Here is a 17,224-nt window from a genome sequence, read left to right on the forward strand (position 1 = left end):
GTTGCAGGCCTCTGGTTCTCAGTACTTGGAATATTTTTTGCCATTCTCTTCTGGCTTGGAGCGTTTCCATTGAGAAGTCAGTTGCTAACCTTATTGGGGCTCCCTTGTATGTTACTTCCTTTTTCTCCCTTGCTGCCTTTACGATCCTCTCTTTGTCTTGGAAATTTGCCATTTTAATTATGATGTGTCTTGCAGTGGGTCTCTTTGGGTTCCTCTTGTTTGGGACTCTCTGTGATTCCTGGATTTGGGTGACTTTTTCTCTTCTCAGATTAGGGAAATTTTCCATCATTACTTTTTCAAACAGGTTTTCTATCCCTTGCTCTTCTTCTTCTCCTTCTGGTATTCCTATTATACGGATATTGTTACGTTTCATGTTGTCCTGCATTTCCCTTATTGCCTCTTCATTCTTTCTGAGCCTCTTTTCCTTTTCTTGCTCCTTCTGGATGTTTTTTTCTACTTTATCCTCCAGCTCGCTGATCCGATCCTCTGCTTCGTCAAGTCTGCTTTTAATTCCTTCTACTGTGTTCTTCAATTCAGAAATTGTATTCTTCATTTCCGCTTGGCTCTTGTTGATATTTTCTATTTCCTTTTTCATGTTGATATAGTTTGCAGTGAGTTCATTGTAGTTTCCTTGTAGTTTCTGGTAGTTCTCTTTGAGCTCAGAGAGCTCAGTGAGTTTCCTGATGACCATTGCTTTGAACTCAGTATCTGATAGTTGACTTGCCTCTTTTTCGGTTAGTATTCTTTCTGAGACTTCCTCCTTTCCTTTCATTTGGGAATTGTTTCTTTGTCTTCCCATTGTTTGTGAGGCTCTTCTTGTTGGCCTCTGCGTCTTAAATTGCTTTGTTCTCACTCCCTGGATTTATGATATGAACTTCTATGGTAGAATGCCAATGGGATTCGGTGGTGCTGTCTCCTTACTCTCCTGTGCTCACTGGTCTTGAGCTGACGTTTATGTGTTTAACACGGTCTAACTCTAGTCTTTTCAGCACTCCAGGTTTTGTTGTCTCACCTGTGGGAAAAAGAGAAAGGGGGGGCAAAAGAAAAGAAAAAAAAGAAAAACACACACACACACAAAACAAACCAAAACAAAGATGGGAAGGAGGGAAAAAGGAAATAGGAAAGGAGGAAAGGAAGGAAGGAGGGAAGAAGGAATAAAGAAAGATCGGAGGCAAGATAAGAAGGAATTTTAGCAAAAATTAAAACATAGAAATAGATAAAAGAAGGCAGGAAGAAGACATAAAAATGGTAAAGGATGGGAAGAAGAAGGAATGAAAAAAAAAGAAAAAAAGAGAGAGGAAGAAGGAATTCAGGGGGAAAGGAAAAAAAAGAAAAAGGATAAAAAAAAAAAAAATCTTCTGTTGGCTTTAAACCGGTCAGGTTATTTCTGCTGGTGTCCTGTCTGTGAAACGGGAGGGGGTGGTTGGAAGGACTGGTTTCACTTTTCTCTCTTCCTGGGTCACACTCTTCGCTGTTTTGTAGGTGTGGTCCCTGGCAGTCAATCAGTCCATTGATCAGCCAATCCAGCCGCTTTGGCTTGTGACGCGTGCGTGCGCAGCAGGGGAATCCAGCCGCTTTGGGTCTGTGACGTTATTTTGTGCCCTGAGCGCGCAGCCGGCGGACCAATCGAGCCGCCCGGGCTTGGAACGCTGGCACGCAGGTGGCGGATTCAGCCGCCTTGGGGTTAGGACACTCGCCAGCAGCTTTGTATTTGGAAAACAGGCACCCAGCCGGCCCTGAGCTTGGTGAGCGCGCGCAGCCCGCTGAGCCACAGGCTCTGTGCTTGGGGGCCCAATCCAGCCGCCCTGGGCTTGAGTCTCTCGGGCGGGCGGGGCCGCCCTGGGACTGAATCACGCGGCACTCGGTTCCGAGGTTTTGGGCCTGTGGGTGGAGCAGCTAGTCTCTGCTCCAAATTATCTCGGAGGTTTCAGGTGTGGGCGCCCCTCCGGGGTTTCAAGTGTGGGTCCCGTTCGCTAATCTGCTCGCGCGCGCGACCGGACCTCAGGTGAGCGTAGCAGTCCAGGGGTGGAGGGGGAGGGGCGCCAGGGGCCTCGGCTACTACCGAGAGTTCTCTAATTAGCCCCTGAGTGTCTCTATTTTCTTTTTCTTTTTGAGAAATTCCTCCTTTTCAAGCCCCCCTGGTCTAATCAAGCACCTGGCTGCTCACAGCGCAGCCTGGCCCTCTCCCAAGACTCCTGCCGCAGCCCCTGCGCCAGGGCTGGCGCTTCTGCCGCCCTTGTACCGCGCGGTCCTGGGTCCCGTGGACCTTATTGTCCTTGAGCACTCTTCTTACCGTCAGATCTTTCAGTGTCCTCTATCTTTGGTCTCTGATCTTCGTATATGCTGGAATACTGTTGGCTGTTCGCTCTGCTCCTCAGATCAGCTAGGTATTTCCCTGGCGTTGAGGGGAAGTGGACTCTGCTCCCACCTATGTTGCCGCCATCTTCCCCGAACTCCCTACCGAATTCTTGTTTCTTCATTCATTTCTGGTTGGATGTTTCTTTCTTCCTTCTGGTCCACACCGTTGATTTGAGTCCCAGTTTCCTTCGCATCACTATTGGTTCCCTGTACATCTTCCTTTGTTTCTCTTGGCATAGACTTCATTTTTTCATCTAGTTTTCGAACACATTCAACCAATTCTGTGAGCGTCCTAATTACCAGTGTTTTGAACTGTGCATCGAATAGGTTGGCTATCTCTTCCTTGCTTAGTTATATTTTTTCCGGAGTTTTGAAGTGTTCTGTCATTTGGGCCCCTTCTTTTTTTCTCTTGGCGCGTCTGTTACTTAAAGGGGCAGAGCCTTAGGTGTTCACTGGGGTGGGGTAATGCTGGTCACTGCGCTGTGACTCTGTACGTGGGGGAGAGGCCAAGAGGGAGCAATGGCGCCTGCTCCACTCTCTACAGGATTTCAGCCACTCCCTCGACTACCCACAATCAAAGTGGGCCCCTCTGGTGCTGGTTCCCAAGTGGGTGGTGGGCTTGTGCACACTCTAGGCTCCTGTGGGTCTCTCCAACGACCTCTCCTGTGAGGCTGGGAGTCTCTCCTGCTGCCGCCCCAAGCCCCATGGGTGTTTTCCAACAGAGGTTTGATGCTTTATTTCCCTGAGCTGGAGCCCTAGGTTACGTGGTCTGCTTTGATCCCTGCCATTCTTCCCGGTTTATGTGTGCATGAATGTGGGGCGGCGGGGTGCTACCCGCCACTCTGCCTGCCCCATTCTCTGCCACTCTGAGTCCGGCCCTCTGGGTTTATCTGTGCGCTAATGTGGGGCCGCAGGGTCTGCTAGTGGTCAGACTGCCTGCCCCTTTCGTCCCACACCCGCAAGTCTTGGTCCCACCAGGGCCACGGGAGTCCTCTCTGCTCGGTGCCTGTCTCCGCCCCTCCTACCAGTCTGGATGTATGTTTCTTTTTTATCTACTTGGTGTCGGACTTCCTTGCCGTTCGATTTTCTGTCAGTTCTGGTTGTGCGAGGAGGTGCATTGTGTCTACCTATGCCGCTATCTTGGTTCTCTGGGTCATGTTTTCTTATTCATTTAGCTATTCTATGTCTTTTGATTGGAGCCTTTAATCCATTTACATTTAAGGTTATTATCGATAGGTAGTTATTCATTGCCATTTTTTCCTACCTGTGTTCCTGTCTCTTTCTCTTTTCTGTCCTTTCCTTAAAGCAGTCCCTTTAGCATCTTTTGCAGAGCTGGTTTGGTGGAAGTGTATTCTTTTAGACTTCTTTTGTCTGGGAAGCTCTTTATTTGGCCTTCTATCTTGATTGATAGCCTTGCTGGGTAAAGTAGTCTTGGTTGCAGGCCTCTGGTTCTCATTACTTGGAATATTTTTTGCCATTCTCTTCTTCTGGCTTGGAGCATTTCCATTGAGAAGTCAGCTGCTAACCTTATTGGGGCTCCCTTGTATGTTACTTCCTGTTTCTCCCTTGATGCCTTTAAGATCCTCTCTTTGTCTTGGAATTTTGCCATTTTAATAATGATATGTCTTGCAGTGGGCCTCTTTGGGTTCCTCTTGCTTGGGACTCTCTGTGTTTCCTGGAATTGGGTGACTTTTTCTCTCCTCAGATTAGGGAAATTTTCCATCATTACTTTTTCAAACAGGTTTTCTATCCCTTGCTCTTCTTCTTCTCCTCCTTCTGGTATTCCTATTATACGGATATTGTTGTGTTTCATGTTGCCCTGTATTTCCCTTAATCCCTCTTCATTCTTTCTGAGCCTCTTTTTCTTTTCTTGCTCTTTCTGGGTGTTTTTTTCTACTTTGTCCTCCAGCTCGCTGATCTGATCCTCTGCTTCATCAAGTCTGCTTTTCATTCCTTCTACTGTGTTCTTCAATTCAGAAATTGTATTCTTCATTTCCTCTTGGCCCTTGTTGATAGTTTCTATTTCCTTTTTCATGTTGATATAGTTTGCAGTGAGTTCATTGTAGTTTCCGTGTAGTTTCTGGTAGTTCTCTGTGAGCTCAGTGAGCTCAGTGAGCTTCCTGATGACCATTGCTTTGAACTCAGTATCTGATAGTTGACTTGCCTCTTTTTCAGTTAACATTCTTTCTGAGACTTCCTCCTTTCCTTTCATTTGGGGATTGTTCTTTGTCTTCCCATTGTTTGTGAGACTCTTCTTGTTAGCCTCTGCTTCTTAAATTGATCTTCTCTGACTCCCTGGGTTTATGGTATGAACTTCTATGGTAGAATGCCAATGGGATTCAATGGTGCTGTCTCATTAATCTCCTGTGCTCACTGGTCAGCTGATGTTTATGGGTGTAACATGGTGTAACTCTGGTCTCTTCAGCACTCCATGTTTTATTGTCTCACCTGTGGGAAAAAGAGAAAGGGGGGGAAAAAAGAGAAAGGATGAAAAAAGGGAATAGAAAAGGAAAGGAAGGAAGGAAGAAGGAATAAAGAAAGAGGGAGGCAAGATAAGAAGGAATTTTAACAAAAGTTAAAACAAAAGAATAAATAAAACAAGACATAGAAAAGGTAAAGGATGGAAGGACGAAGGAATAAAAAAAGAAAGAAGGACAGAAAGGAAGAAGGAATTCAGGGGGAAAGGAGGAAAGAAAGAAAAAAAAAGTCTTCTGCTGGCTTTAAACCGGTCAGGTTAGTTCTGCTGGTCTTCCTGTCTGTGGAACGGGAGGGGGTGTTTGGAAGGATTGGTTTCACTTTTCTCTCTTCCTGAGCCACACTCTTTGCTGTTGTTCAGCCTTCTGTCCAGTTCCTCAGGTTTCTTCTGCTCCCCACTAGGCCTTTAGTTCACCAGTTGTGCTGTCCTTGAGTTGCACCAATTAGGGTCAACTCACACTCCCCCTTCTTGCTCTTTGCTGTCTTAGATGCTAGGGGCTCTCGGTGCTGCTTTGGGGTAGTTCAGCCCCCTACTGGGTCGAGTCTTTCCGGGGAATGCAGTCTCCTCTAGCCCTGCTGCTCCCCTCTGCTGGGCGTTCTGCCTTCCTCCTAGAGAGTCAGTAGCCCTGCAGGGTTCTGTGCGCAGGAGCTAGGTAGGAGTTGTTCAGAACCGGTACTTTTAGGTGTGGTCCCTGGCACGCAGCCAGGTGTTTGATCAGCAGATCTGCTGCTTTGGGACTGAGTTGCGTGGGGCTGGTCTTTCTGCTGCTTTGGGCCTGGTTTTCGCTCGGCTGGCTGATCTGCCGCCTTGGGCCTGTGTGTGGGGCAGCTAGCCTCTGCTCCTGGTGCGTACCCACCGAGGTTTCAGGTGTGGGTACCCCATCGGGGTCTCAGGTGTGGGCGGCCAGCTGTGGTTTCAGTTGTGAGCCCCCAGTCCGCTAACCTGGGTGCGCGCAACTGGGCTTCAGGTGTGTGCTGGGGCTGGTTATCCCACGTTCACAGTCCAGGGGCTGAAGGGAGAGGGGCGCCAGAGGCCAAGGCTGCTGCAGAGAATTCTCTAACTAGCCCCTGAGTGCCTCTATTTTCTTTTTCTTTTTGAGAAATTCTTCTTATTCAAGCCCCCCTGGTCCAAACAAGCACCTGGCTGCTCACACAGTTCAGCCTGGCTCTCTCCCAAGAATCCTGCAGCAGACCCTGCGCTCGGGCAGGGGCTTCAGCAGCCCTGGTGCCTGCACAGATCCCAGGGACCTTGTTGTCCTTAAGCACTCTTCTTACCATCAGATCTTTCAATGTCCTCTATCTTTGGTCTCCGATCTTCATATGTGCTGGAATACCGTTGGCTGTTCGCTCTGCTCCTCAGATCAGCTAGGTGTTTCACTGGTGTTGAGGGGAAGTGGACTCTGCTCCCACCTATCTCGCCGCCATCTTGTGATAGACGTTTTAATGGTATTTTCATTAGGAGTTCAGACATAGATAGACTTTTCAGCTAAAGAAGATAGGCAGAGGGCAATGGAAATGAGATTGAAGGGAAGGTCTGCAATGCCACTGAAAAGAACTGAGAGAGAATCAGTGCTGTGTGTGCATGCCACAGGGACAAAGGAGTCCACCTGTATAAGCTGAAAAGCTAGCTTGCTTGCTTACTAAGCAAGAATTTGAGACTTAAGCAAACCTCATGTGGGATATTGTCTACTTCCCCGCCCCCCCCACTCTGTTTCCCAATTAAGCAGAGAAAGTGGGAATATTTCCTGGCTTCCTTCACAACAGACAATGGAATTGTGGCACCAATAAGCCCTAGATTATTGATGGAGAGAGCAAGGCAAAAACTCATATGGGTTCAGGTAAAGCTGCAGCATGACAGAACTCAGAAAGGATAGAGCCAGGGAAGCTGGTGAAGCCATTGGGTCTATTTATCTGAGAAACTATTTTTTCTTCACTATTCAAGGATAAATTTACTAGATATAGAATCCTAGGTTGGTGTTTTTTTTTTCTTTAAACTTTAAATGTTTTATTACACTCTTTTTGGGGGAGGGCACATTTTTTATCCAATTATACAAGTTAATTTTTAAATTTGAAATAAAGTTGTTTACTTGATTTTATGTTTTTTAGTTGGATTTATTGGGGTCACACTGGTTTGCAAAACCATAGGTTTTCAACCACTGGTTTCAAGTTGCAACTCAATAAAACATCACCTGCACACTGCATCGTGCTCCTATCACCCCAAGTGAAGTTTCCTTCCATCCTCATTGCTACCCCCTTTGGCCCACCTCCACCTACTCCCACACCCCTTCCTTCCAGCTGTTACCACACTGTTGTCTGTGACTACATGTTTTATATATATATATATATGCTAAACCTTTCACCTTCTTTCATCCAATCCTCCCTCTTTCCACCCCTCTGACAGCTGTCAGTCTGTTCCCTGTGTCCATATCTCTGTTTTTATTTTGCATGTCAGTTTATTTTATTCATTAGATTCCACATATAAATAAGATATAGGGTATCTGTCTTTCTCTAACTGGCCTGTTTTGCTTAGCATAATAATCTTCAGGTCCATTCATGCTGTTGCAAAGGGTAGGATTTCCTTCTTTTTTATAGCTGCATATTATTCCATTGTGTAAATGATGTCAATTCTTCCTATCCATGAGCACGCTATATGCTTCAATGTATTTGTATCTTCTTCAGTTTCTTTCTTTAATGTCCTATAATTTTCCAAGTACAGGTCTTTTATCTCCTTGGTTAAATTTATTCCTAGGTACCTTATATTTTTATTGCAATAGTAAATGGGGATGTTTTCTTAATTTCTCTTTTTGATAGTTCATTATTGGTGTATGAAAATCCCACTGATTTCTGAATTTTAATTTGGTATCCTGCTACTTAGCCAAATTCATTTATTACAGCTAGCAGTATTTTGGGTGTAGTCTTTTGGATTTTCTATATACAACATCATGCCATCTGCAAATAATGATAGTTTTACTTCCTCCTTTCTAGTTCAGATGGCTTTTTTTTTTCTTCTTGTCTGATTGCTGTGGCTAGGACTTCTGGTACCATGTTGACTAAGAGTGGTGAAAGTGGACATCTCTGTATTGTTCCTGATGTTGAGTAATGCTTTCAGTTTTTGCCCATTGAATATGATGTTGGCTCTGAGTTTGTCATATATGGCTCTTATTATGTTAAAGTATGATCCCTCTTTTCCCATTTCTCCACTCTCTTCTTGTTTGTATGGTTTCTGCAGAAAATAATGAAATCTTATTCTTATTCCTTTATAGGGAATGTTTTTTTTCTTTTCATTTGTTTTCTTTTAAGATTTTATCTTTGTGTTAGGTTACTGCAGTTTAAATATTATATGCCTATGTTTTGATTATTTTTTGCATATATCCTTGGTGCCCTCTGATTTTCTTGGATCTGTGGTTTAGTGTATCTTATTAGTTTTAGAAAATTCTGAGCCATTATTTCTTCAAATATTTCTCTGTCCTTTTATCTCTTTTTTTCCCCTGATATTTCCATGACATGTATGTTATTCCTTCTGTAATTGCCCCACAGTTCTTGGATATGTTGTTCTTTCTGTATTTTTTTTCCCTTTTGCATTTTAGTTTGGGAAGTTTCAATTAACATTTCTTAAAACTTATGGATTCTTTCCTTAGCTGTTTTCAGTCTATATATGAGCCCATCAAAAGTATTCTTCATTTCTTTTACTGAGTTTTTTTACTTGTTTGTTTGTTTCTAACATTTCCTTTGGATTCTTTCTTAGAGTTTCCATCTCTTTGTGTTAATTGGTTTACCACTTACTATCTGCCTTGCCAATCTGTTCTTGCCTGTGTCCATTTTTTCCATTAGAACCCTGAACATCAATCATAGTTTATTTTAAATTCACAGTCTGATAATTTCAAAATTTCTATCACACTGATGCTGTGGTTCTGATGCTTGCTTTGCCTCTTCAGATTTTGTTATTTACCTTTTAGCCTGCCTTGTGAGTTTTTAAAAAAGATTTTATTTATTTATTTTTAGAGAGAGGAGAAAGGAGGGAGAAAGAGAGGGAGAGAAACATTGATCAGTTGCCTCCCATATGCCCCCAACTGGGGACCTGGCCACATACCCAGGGTATATGCCCTAATAGGTAGTCAGGCAGATGACCCTTTGGTTTTTAGGACAATGCCCAACCCACTGAACCATACAAGTCAAGGTCCTTTTAGGTTTTTGTTGAAAGCTGGACATAACGTATCAGGTAAAAGGTAAATTGGGTAAATAAGCCTTTCATATAAAGTTTTATGTTTATCTTGTTAGGAGTTAGACTGTATTTACTGTGTGTTTTGGCTGTAGAAGCTAAAAATATCCTCTCGTGTCCTTGCTTTTGTGCCCCCTGTTGTCTTTGAATTTCCCTAGAGACTCCTTCTTAAACAGGGTTAAACAAAGTTAGACAAGTCATTGTTACAAACTCTTAGGACAATTATTTTGCTTTCTATTTAGTATAAGAGTAAAGAAGAGAAAGTTTCCAGGTGAAGATTGATTTCTTCTTTCCCTCTACAGTGAAGTTCTAGGCCTTTGGGGCTCTCAACTTTATGTAGGGATTTTTAATTTGATTCTTACTTTGGTGGGACCCTGAGTTTATTGCCTTTTCCCCATGACCCACATAGCTCTCAAAATGGAGATACAAAATCACTAGAGTCTGAAGGTCAACTTTAGAACAAAAGCTAGTTTGGATGCTCTTTTAATCTAAGTTCTAATTTTTACATTAACTTTTTTCCTTTTGTAGAGTCCTTGATATATATACCCTCCTTGGTGCCCTCTGATTTTCTTGGATCTGTGGTTTAGTGTATCTCATTAGTTTTAGAAAATTCTGGGCCATTATTCCTTCAAGTACTTCTCTGTCCTTTTATCTCTTTTTTTCATATATATTCATACACACACACACACGTATGAGCTAGCCTATATATATATATATATAGGCTAGCTCAACAACAAATTTAATGCTTGTATTTTACTAAACTTTCATATTAGTTAACTTGGGCCTTATGATAAAACCTTTGGCAGTATCTATCAAAACAAAAATTTATGTGTCCTTTGAGATAACAATTTTACTTCTAGAAACTTCTTTGGCAGGAATATCTACATGTGAATATATATGCATATCTTTTTTGTTTATTGCAGCATTATTTGTAATAGTGAAAACCTACAAGTGTTCATTAATGACTTGACGTGGATCCCGGCCTGCAGGATCCGGTGTTGTGGCTGCAACAGACAAATACACAGGGACTACAGAAATCCTGTGGAGAAAAAGGGATGGCATGGCCACTCTCTAAGTGAGAGAGGGTGAGAGGGCTAGAGAGAGCCCAAGAGAGAGAGCCGACCCCCACCTAGACAGGCTTTTATTGTTTTTCTGCACACATCACATGGAGGATGGTCCTCATTTACTATGCACAGGTTCACCACAGGTGATTACATTTTAAGGACAACAAAGGACAGAATACTACTAATTACTTCAAAGAGAAGGATGTTACAGCTCAAGGGGGAAACTGCTTACACTCCATACTTGGGTGGTTTAGCACAGACTTTAGGAAGTTAAAGATACTAAGTAAACATTTGCTGCCTCAATTCAGGGTGAGGGAGTTTTAGCAAGAGCAAGTCTCACATGTCCCCTAAAGCAAGGGACATAAAGGAAAGAATAAACAAATGGGACCTCATCAAAATAAAAAGCTTCTGCAAGGCTAAAGGAAACAGAATTAAAATACAAAGAGAACCAACAGTATGGGAAAACATATTTGCCAATGATACCTCAGACAAGGGCCTGATCTCCAAAATATATAGAGAACTCACACAACTGCACTCCAGGAAGACAAACAACCCAATTAAAAAATGGGCAAAGGACTTGAACAGACACTTCTCCAAGGAAGACATAGAGAGGGCCCAGAGACATATGAAAAGATGCTCAGCATCACTAGCCATCAGAGAGATGCAAATTAAAACCACAATGAGGTATCATCTCACACCAGTCAGAATGGCCAACATAAACAAATCCACAAACAAATGTTGGAGAGGATGTGGAGAAAAGGGAACCCTCGTGCACTGTTGGTGGGAATGCAGACTGGTGAGGCCACTGTGGAAAACAATATGGAATTTCCTCAGAAAACTAAAAATGGAACTGCCCTTTGACTCAGTAATTCCGCTGCTGGGATTATACCCTAAGAACACTGAAACACCAATCCAAAAGAATCTGTGCACCCCAATGTTCATAGCAGCACAATTTACAATAGCCAAGTACTGGAAGCAACCGAAGTGCCCATCAGCAAACGAGTGGATCCAAAAGCTATGGTATATTTACACAATGGAATTCTACACAGCAGAGAGAAAGAAGGAGCTTATACCCTTTGCAACAGCATGGATGAAACTGGAGAGCATTATGCTAAGTGAAATAAGCCAGGAAGTGAGGGACAAATACCATATGATCTCACCTTTAATGGGAACATAAGCAATAGAAGAAAAAAGCAAACAAAATATAACCAGAGACATTGAAGTTAAAAACAATCTAACAATAGCCAGGGCGGGGGTGGGGGGTGGGGGCGGGGACAATGGGTAGAGGAGATTACAGGAACTACTATAAAGGACACATGGACAAAACCAAGGGGGAGGGTGGAGAGGGGGGAGGGAGGTGGGTTCACCTGAGGTGGGGTGGAGGGATGGGGAGAAAAGGCATACAACTGTAATTGAATAACAATAAAAAAAAAAAAAAAAGCTGTAGTACAGTTACATGATGGAATACTATGCAGCAGTGAAAAAGAATGAATTCTTACCTTTTGCGACAGCATGGATGTGGACTTGGAGAATATATGCTAAGTGAAATAAGCCAGACACTGAAAGACAAATACCATATGAACTCACTTATAACTGGAATCTAATGAACAAAATAAATTAATGAGCAAAATAGAATCAAAGGCACAGAAACAAGGAACAGACTGATAGCTGTAAGAGGGGAGGGGTGAGTTTGGGACTGGTTGAAAGAAAGTGAAGGGATTAGTCAAAGAACATACATGCATGACCCATGGACATGAACAACATGTGGGGATTGATTTTGGGACGCTGGTCTGGGGGAAGGGAACAAAGGAACAAAGGGGGAAAAACTAGGACAACTGTAATAGCATAAATAATTTTAAAAAATAGTCAAAAGAGACTACAGCTTAACTATCAGTACAGATTCCCCAAATGGATGGTTTAGGCAGTTGGTGTCTATTTTAAGAGGGCCTCAAATAAAGCCTTGGATAAATTCTTAGTTTTGAAAAGCATTAAAGAAAAGTGAAAAGGTGGGAACAGGGTTATCATTGAAGTTGGGAGAGGCAAGGGGTGGGGCTGGGAAGTTGTGTAACAGCAGTGACCAATCTGAGTGAGCTATCTTGAAGGCTTATTTGTTAAAGGTTTGGGACATGAGTTTTGAATATAAATAAATCCTGTATTGTTATGAGTAGCTATTAATGGCCACCTGATCCCCCCAAGTGAAAGTGATCTTTCTTTTCAAATTCTAAACTGTAAACCTACCACTTTGATTCTTATGGATCTTATTGGTTTTCAACAAAGCCATTACATATATAATCACATCAGGATGCACTTTATTAATTGGGAAGTGCCATATTAATATTAGTTATTTAAATGTGCAGTATAAAAGGATATCAAAATAGAACAGTCCCAATATCTCAGATCCCACATGCCACAATGCCAACCAAGCACATATTTCAAAGCGAGGCATGAAAAAAATCCATGTGGGTTTGTCCAAGCAGATTTCTGAAAATGAGTTTTGTGTCTATTCACTCATCACTCACCTTCCAGGCTACATAAGTGAAAATTAAGAAGTTAGGGAAAAGGTTAGAAATTATAATAGCAACCAGGTCCTTTGGGGAGAATTTTTGGAAGGTTGTGGCATTTCCTTTCCCTCAAGCTACGTGAGAGGGGCTTCAAGAGGAGCAAAGGGTTTTTTGGCCAGAACCTCCATCTTCCAGTAATTCACCAAAATAACTAATACAAAGGGAAAGAGGAGTGGTACCTGTTATATGTTCTCTAGGCATTTTAGAAAACATGGAATTGTCCCTTTGGCTACATACATGAGAATCTACAAGAAAGACGATATTGTAGATATCAAGGGAATGGGCAGTTCAAAAAGGAAAGCCCCACGAATGTTATCATGGAAAAACTGGAAGAGTCTACAATGTTACCCAGCATGTGGTGGGCATTGTTGTAAACAAACAAGTTAAGGTCAAGATTCTTGCTGAGAGAATTAATGTACGAATTGATCATATTAAGCCTTCTAACAGTCGAGATAGCTTCCTGAAGTGTGTGAAGGAAAATGATCAGAAAAGGAGGAAGCCAAAGAGAAAGCTACCTGGGTCCAACTGAGTGAAGCGTCAGCCTGCTCCACCCAGAGAAGCACACTTTGTGAGAACTAATGGAAAGGAACCTGAGCTGTTGGAACCCATTCCCTACGAATTCATGGCATGCTAAGTGTGAAAAAAAAAAAAAAGACTTATATACTGGAAAAAAAAAAAGAGGAGCAAAGAGACGACCCAGAGATTGCTGACTTTTCCTACCTTGGAAGGAGGAAGGCTGTGCTGGACTTCACCTGCCCACCTAGGGAATGAAGAGAGCTAGTTTGAACATGAATATTACTTTCAAAGATGGTGGGCCAAAGGTGAAAGCTTTGCCTGGGGACTTATTGACTGAGGATGCGAACCTAGGGGCAGTTGTGCAATTCTACCCAAGAGAATTGCCTGCAGCAGTGAGGGTGACTCCATAAGAAGGGCACTAATGGATAACAGAGGTTGGGTGAAAAGTCCCAAGTTGGCAGGCAGTGCCCACACACGGAAGGTTGAAGTTGGAGGGTTCCCATGGAGATGCCTAATAGCTTCCATCACAGTCAAGTAAGACCCCTCTTACTCCTTGTCTCTCTTCTTGCCCCATGCCTCTTACTTTGGACAGAGATAGCTTGGTGACTGGGGCGGGGGAGGGGAAATGATAGAAAAACTTGGCTGGCAAGTAAAGGAGAAGGTGACTACGCCTTCCCATCCTCTTCCTTACTCGCTTCGTCTTTGAAGCAAGGCAGAGCTGAAAAGAGAGAACCGTGTGTGTGATTTTGACGTTGAACTAGATATTACTGAAATAAGACTATTCCTATAACTAAAATGGGCCAAAATCTTTTTGTTCTCTGAGTGTGATGGTAGAAATCACGAGACATGCAGGAGATTTCATGTGAGGCCAGGAACACCCTAGTCCACAGTTAGATTTGAGCCCTCTTTAAAGGGATAGTAGGAGGGAAGAGTAATAAAGTTTTCTAATTGAACTGTAAAGAAAAAGACTCCCCAAGGGCAGGGGACAAGTCACAGTCACCTTTTTATCCCTGTAGTGCCAAGAATGCATAGTTCTTAAGTGGTAGGTTTTCTTGTTGAAACCTGAGGAGAGGTTCTCAAACAGGTAGTTCTGCACATAAGAACTGCCTGCAGGGTTTGGTAAAACACAGATTGCTGGGCCCCCTGCCCAGAGAACTGAAACTGTAGGTTTGTTGGTTTTGGGGAGGGAGCCTTTTCTTTTGGACAAGTTCCCAGGTGAAGCGGATGCTCCTGGTCAGGGGACCACATTTTGAAAGTACTGATTTAAATGAAATAGATAAAGGAGGGCAGGGCTATTTGTCAACTAATTTATTCATTCATTTGTTCATGAATTAATTCAACAAGTATTTACTAAGGGCCTGTTGTGTGCTCTGTGCAGGTGTTGACTGGGCCTGGGATTACCCAGGTTATCTAATTTGTCCAGTGGAGATTCGGCATGATTCAGCATTTCCATCATGAGGGAGGAATGAAGAAACTTAGTTCAGAGAAACACTCCTCTCTTGTACTCCCATCCATCTCATGCGATGGTTTTGCTTTCCTTGTTGGCCTAGTTCTGGTTGGAATTGAAGCCCTGTTTCATATTTAATAGAGGCTTTTGTTCCCCGTTCACACATTATATTGATTTTTATAATTGGGCCTCTTTGCTTTTTCCCACACTACATTACCCACTTTAACAGCTAGCTTAAAATGCTATTATAAAACCATACGGGGTCTTAGTGGAAGAGAAAAAAAGGAAATGAAACTCTCAGAGCTCTCTCTTCCAGTAAGGCGTTCCATGGATGGGGAAGACTGGCAGTGTTTGCTTTTCCGCCTCTCACTGGCTACAATCCCCAAGGGCTTGCTAGCAGGCAGGCCAACTGCTTACTCAGCTCTGCCCTGCACACCAGGAATCTCAGAGTATGGCGGGGACAGGAGTCTTGTGTTTTCTGATTCCACTCTTGGTTATGAGACCTACATCCTGTGAGTTGTGTGTGTACATTTGCGTACCTTCCTGAGCCTTGGCCTGTTGTACTGGGAACTCAAGAGGGCATACAACCCAGTAGGAATTCCCATGTTAGCAGATCAGACCTTGTTTTATTTATCTATTTATTTAATCTTTTATTTATTTATTTTTTAGACTTCATCCTCACGTGAGGTCATGCTTATTGATTTTAGATAAAGAAAAAGGGAGAGAGAGAGGGAGGGAGAGAGAGAGAGAGAAACATTGATGTGAGGGAGAAACATTGATCTGTTGCCTCCTGTACACACCCTGACTGGGGATTGAATCCACAACCTAGGCACGTGCCCTGACTGGGGGTTGAATCTGCAACTTTTTGGTGTAGGGGATGATGCTCCAACCAGCTGAGCCACCCAGCCAGGGTGAGACCCCATTTTAGTGGCTCTCTATTAAATGTCCTTGGGTTTACTTGGCCAAGGGCATTTTGGTCATTACAATGCTCTCAAGTTGTGATTTTGATATTTTTACTAGTATCAAGGAGATTTAATTTTTAAATTATTTTTTATTTTTAAATATGTTTTGTTGATTATGCTATTACAGTTGTCCCAATTTCTCCCCCTTTGTCCCCCTCCACCTGGTACCCCAATTCCCTCCAAAAATCTCCCCTTGGTTCGGTCCATGGGTCATGTATATAAATTCTTTGGCTACTCCATTTCCTATACTGTTCTTAACATCCCCCTGTTTATTTTGTACCTACCAATTTGTACTTCTTAATTCCTGCATCTTTTCCCCTATTCTTCCCCTTCCCTCTCCCAACTGATCACCCTCCAAATGATCTCTGTTTCTCTGATTCTGTTCCTGTTTTGCTTATTTGCTTAGTTGGTTTTTTAGATTCAATTGCTGATAGTTGTGAATTTATCGTCATTTTAATGTTCATAGTTTTGATCTTCTTTTTCTCAAATAAGTCCCTTTAACATTTCATATAATAATTGATTGGTAATAATGAACTCCTTTAGTTTTACCTTGTCTGGGAAGCACTTTATCTGTCCTTTCATTCTAAATGATAGCTTTGCTGGATAGAGTAATCTAGGTCCTTGCTTTTCATTGCTTTGAATATTTCTTGATAGTTCCTTCTTGCCTTCAAAGTTTCTTTTGAGAAATCAGTTGCCAGTCTTATGGGAACACCTTTGTAGGTAACAATCTGCTTTTCTCTTTCTGCTTTTAATATTCTCTCTTTATCTTTAACCTTTAGCATTTTAATTATGATGTGTCTTGGTGTGGTCCTCTTTGGGTCCATCTTGTTTGGGACTCTCTATGCTTCCTGGACTTGTATGTCTATTTCCTTCACCAAATTAGGGAACTTTTCTTTCATTATTTTTTAAAATAAGTTTTAAATTTCTTGTTTTTTCTCTTCTCCTTCCTGCACTTCTCTTATTTGGATGTTGGTACATTTGATGATGTCCCAGAGGCTGCTTACACTATCCTCATTTTTTTTTTTTTGATTCTTTTTTCTTCTTGCTTTTCTGATTGAATATTTTTTTCTTCATTATGTCCCAAATTATTTATGTAATTTTCAGCTTCATCCCCTCCACTGTTGATTCTGTGTAAATTTTTTTTTTATTTCACTTAGTGTAAACTTTATTTCTGCCTGGGTCTTTTTTATGCTGTTGAAGTACCAAGTGAGTTCCTTGAGCATCCTAATAACTAGTGTTTTGAACTGTGAATGTGATAGACTGCTTATTTCCATTTCATTTTGTTCTTTTTCTGGAGTTTTGAGCTGTTCTTTCATTTGGGCCATATATCTTTGTCTCCTCATTTTGGCAGCCTCCCTGTGTTTGTTTCTGTGTATTAGGTAGAGTTGCTTTGACTCCCTGTCTTAGTAGGGTGGCCTATTGGAGAAAAGCAAACTGGTAAATTGGATGGAGTGGAGCCTTAGGTAATTGCCAGGGCTGGGTAACCTGTGTCATCACTCTGTGAATCTGTGTGTGGGAGGGCTCAGAGAAGGAAAAATGATGCTGCTTTGTCTTGGAATTTTGTCTAGGAGGAAGTTGTCCCCCAGCGCCTGCCCTGATGCCAAACACTTCAATTTCTCCCC

At 42.4% G+C, this 17,224-nt stretch overlaps 1 pseudogene; it reads left to right on the forward strand.

Annotated features, from left to right (window-relative positions):
• Positions 1–12,830: 12,830 nt before the first annotated feature.
• On the forward strand, positions 12,831–13,311 carry LOC112297588 (large ribosomal subunit protein eL21-like; annotated as a pseudogene).
• The last annotated feature ends 3,913 nt before the right edge of the window (positions 13,312–17,224 follow it).

This window comes from Desmodus rotundus, chromosome 3, assembly GCF_022682495.2.
Source record: "Desmodus rotundus isolate HL8 chromosome 3, HLdesRot8A.1, whole genome shotgun sequence".
In the NCBI taxonomy this organism is placed as follows: domain Eukaryota; kingdom Metazoa; phylum Chordata; class Mammalia; order Chiroptera; family Phyllostomidae; genus Desmodus; species Desmodus rotundus.